Raw genomic sequence first — 4,724 nt, 5'->3', positions numbered from 1 at the left:
GTATGTACCGGACCCCAAGTTCTGCCCCTTTTCCCAGTCATTGAAGGACAAAGGTTTAGAGGATGACTTGAACCCCTTATTCCCCCATATTAATATATAAAACATTGGCTGGGCCTCTTACAAGCCTGATACTACTTTTCCCTGAACTAGAGGGGAGGGATTCCTAAAATTGTACCCTTCCCTTCTTTACACATAAATACTATGATAGGGTGTACCTGGCCCTTTGATGACTTCTGCTAGAGGCCCTATGATCCTACCCCAGGAAAGAAGCAGTGAAGATGGGTCCTTCAGGCCTGCCCAGCGAGGCTGCATAGAGGCAGCCAATCAGAACCCAGCTGGATCAGATAAAAGAAGCTGATGGGCCTGAACAGCTCAGTTCTTGTCTAGGATCAGAGGGGTAAGGAAGGGTGCTCTGGTCAATGGAACGTGATGAGCTTCATTTGCTGGACCTGAGAGAGAGGCCCTGAGAAGTGTAACATTAAAGTAATTGGTGAAAGGAAAGGGGCTATGTGGGAAAAAGCCCAGGGAATAGCAGCAGCAAAATGGAGGTAGCAGTATGTGGCTGTTGGTTAGAGCATTGCTTCTCAACCAGGGGTACACGAACCCTGGGGATATGCAGAGGTCTTCTGGGGGTACATCAACTTATCTAGATATTTGCTTAGTTTTACAACAGGCTACGTAAAAAGCACTGTCAAAGTCAGTACAAACTAAATTTTCATAAAAAGAAAAGGAGTACTTGTGGCACCTTAGAGACTAACCAATTTATTTGAGCATAAGCTTTTGTGAGCTACAGCTCACTTCATCGGATGCATACTGTGGAAACTGCAGAAGACATTATATACACAGAGACCATGAAACAATACCTCCTCCCACCCCACTCTCCTGCTGATAATAGCGTATCTAAAGTGATCACTCTCCTTACAATGTGTATGATAATCAAGTTGGGCCATTTCCAGCACAAATCCAGGTTTTCTCCCCCCCCCCGCTTTTTTTTTTTTTCCAAAAACCACACACACAAACTCACTCTCCTGCTGGTAATAGCTTATCCAAAGTGACCACTCTCCTTACAATGTGTATGAAAATCAAGGTGGGCCATTTCCAGCACAAATCCAGGTTTTCTCACCCTCCGCCCCCCCCCCCCCCACACACACAAACTCACTCTCCTGCTGGTAATAGCCCATCCAAAGTGACCACTCTCTTTACAATGTGCATGATAATCAAGGTGAGCCATTTCCAGCACAAATCCAGGTTTTCTCACCCCCCCCCCCTTTTTCCAAAAACCACACACACAAACTCACTCTCCTGCTGGTAATAGTTCATGCAAAGTGACCACTCTCCCTACAATGTGCATGATAATCAAGGTGGGCCATTTCCAGCACAAATCCAAGTTTAACCAGAACGTCTGGGGGTGGGGGGGTTGGAAAAAACAAGGGGAAATAGGCTACTTTGCATAATGACTTAGCCACTCCCAGTCTCTATTTAAGCCTAAATTAATAGTATCCAATTTGCAAATGAATTCCAATTCAGCAGTTTCTCGCTGGAGTCTGGATTTGAAGTTTTTTTGTTTTAAGATAGCGACCTTCATGTCTGTAATTGCGTGACCAGAGAGATTGAAGTGTTCTCCGACTGGTTTATGAATGTTATAATTCTTGACATCTGATTTGTGTCCATTTATTCTTTTACATAGAGACTGTCCAGTTTGACCAATGTACATGGCAGAGGGGCATTGCTGGCACATGATGGCATATATCACATTGGTGGATGTGCAGGTGAACGAGCCTCTGATAGTGTGGCTGATGTTATTAGGCCCTGTGATGGTGTCCCCTGAATAGATATGTGGGCAAAGTTGGCAACGGGCTTTGTTGCAAGGATAGGTTCCTGGGTTAGTGGTTCTGTTGTGTGGTATGTGGTTGCTGGTGAGTATTTGCTTCAGGTTGGCGGGCTGTCTGTAGGCAAGGACTGGCCTGTCTCCCAAGATTTGTGAGAGTGTTGGGTCATCCTTGTTTATACTGCTCTATACATTGAAATGTAAGTACAATATTTATATTCCAGTTGATTTATTTTATAATTATATGGTAAGGATAAGAAGGTAAGCAATTTTTCAGTAAGGAAGTGCTGTGACATCTTTGTCTGATTTTGTAGTCAGGTATTTTTAAGTGGGGTAAAACTTAGGGATATGCAAGACTAATCAGATTCCTGAAAGGAGTATAGTAATCTGGAAAAGTTGAGAGCCACTGGTTTAGAGGATCCATGGGTTGGGACCTGGAGTAGTGGATGGACTGGAGTTCCCCCCCTGGCCACTAGCATAGTGGCCTAAGCCCCAAGAAGGGAATACGTTTCCTTTAGAAGCCTGAGCCAAGGACTGGATTTAAAGGAGCCCAGGAGGAGCTGAAGAGAGAAGGCACCCTTAAGAAGGCGGGACTGAATCCAGCTTGAGGCTGGCATTGGAAGACATTTGTTTTGTTTGTTTTTGGACTTGTATACCCTGGAAAGGGTTCATTCATATTGACCTTATGACTTGGCTGGAGTGCTGAGCCACTGAAGGCCTGCCTAGTGAGGTTGGCAACCTACTAGGGTGGTGGAAATGGGGGAGGAAATTGCAGGACCACACCCAGCCTAGAGGAGGCACTCAAGAGGTGTATTCTCTGTCACATATATATGAAATGTAGGCTCTCAGCTGGTCCATCCTACTTGTGGATGTTCAGATCAGGAGGGTTGACTCAGGCCTCCTTCAATACGTTGCCTTGGAAGACTGAGTTTTCTTCTCAGCTGCTTTCCACGAAATTAAAACAAAATGGCTGACAGCCAGTTGATGCTCACAGATCATACTTGAGTGTCCTTTACCAAACTGGCTGTCTAAGAAACCTGACTATCCTAATCATAAATTTTCTTGCAAAATTCAGCTCAGCCTTAACAATAGAGCCTTTAGCAGTGTCTCGGATAATACTGATATGCTCTTGTTTCTCCTAAAAGATAATCTCCCAGGGAACCTGGTAGAGCATCACCTGTCACTACAAAGTTATTTTTGAGGTACCAAAATAATCCAGCCTGCCTTTTGATTCATCCAAATTTGTCATCATGCTGAATTACTTGTCTCCCTAATTCCTACTAACAGTTCTTTCCAAAATGATATACTTGCCTGGGCTGCTGTGAACACAAAACCAAAGCAGAGGCAAGGAATTAACCCTTTTACCATCCAAAAGGAACCACATCTAACATAGGAGGAAAAGAGATAAAAGATAAAGGGAAGCCTACTCTGAAGGTTCCAATCTTTAGCCCCAAAAACGTTCTAGGAAGGAAAGTTACTGGGTTGCTCAGGATTAAAGAGGCTACTTCCTTTCCCTTGATGACACCAACACATCGGCACTGTCTGTCAGAATAATGTACCTAGTAGATGTATAGAGGTAGCATCACATAAGGAGGTTATTCATTGAGACGGGTGACTAAAAAAAATTAAATTAAAGAACAAAACAATTGCATACCTGTGTCACAAGCAGAGATGTGCTCAAAAGAGATTTGAACCTCTGTAAAATAGTCAATGGCGCGGGGGCGGGAGGTTGATTCAGGCTTATCTCTAATAATAATAATAATAATAATAATTAATAATATATATTGGATCTCCTAAATAGAAGCACTTACCTTTTTGAAAAATAATATAATCTCGAGAATGTATCTTTTCCTTCCACCACCTCTGTCTTGTTTTGCATATTTCTAGTGAAACAATGGAATCAGATCATTATGACCAAAGCTCTCTTGAGTTGCTGCTCACATCTGTCAGATCAATCCATATCTATTCTCTGAAATTCACATTGTCTTTAAATCAATACAGCAATATAAAGAGTTTTATTCCCCCTGCCAGCATTGGATACTAAACTCAATTTAAATATTTTTTCCAATTTGATAAAATTTGGTCTTGACATTTTTCTCCATTCAGTGATATGGCAACTATGCATATTTGAAGAAGGCCACTCAGAAGCAGTCAGAAATGGGAGACCTTGGTATTTTTCATGGGAATAGAGAGGGTGTAATTCTCACGATAGACACCAGGGCTTTAATTCTGGCCACATTCAAGAGAATGGCAAAACTCCCAGGATGTCTTACAAAGAGTTGGATTTTCAAAAGCAACTGTATGACTCAGGCGTATCATTTTCATTGACTTTTGTTAGGACTTCTGCTGCACTAATTTGCACAACCAATTATACATGTAGCAGGGTATGATTTGCGAATCTGTAGAAATGTACGAATTCTGTTTTATATTGGGGACTCTGATTGTATCTGTACAGGCTGCAAACTCCATTTTGAATGTGGGGTTAGTTGACTTCCCTGTTGTGATGTTGCCCCATAGTGTAGTTATGGTAAAGGCAGGTAAATCCACTTCTCTTCTGGGCACTGTTGAGGTTAGTTTACCCACTTCTTCTTTTACCACTACACCACTAATTGTGCCTCCATATTGTAAAGAAGTTCCAAGACAAAGTAATACAAGGCTTTTACTGAGAAATCGCCCTCTATTTAAATGTAATTGCTCTAGACAATAGACTAGCTCCTACCCAAGGGAACTGGTTTGTCAGGGGGGCAGTTGTTTTGGCAATTAAGTCACCTGTCCAGGGTATAGTCTCCCATAGGAAGCTTGCAAGGGTACCACCTGACAGAGGGAGCTAAAAGTTATAAATAGGGAGGAGCTGATTTCTCTGGATCTTTGGCCATTTTCTCCAGCCCATGACGGG

Source organism: Lepidochelys olivacea (genome assembly GCF_965140295.1).
Source record: "Lepidochelys olivacea isolate rLepOli2 genome assembly, chromosome: 11".
Taxonomy (NCBI): Eukaryota; Metazoa; Chordata; order Testudines; family Cheloniidae; genus Lepidochelys; species Lepidochelys olivacea.
The sequence above is the reverse complement of the archived record's forward strand: the minus strand, read 5'-3'. Positions refer to the sequence as shown.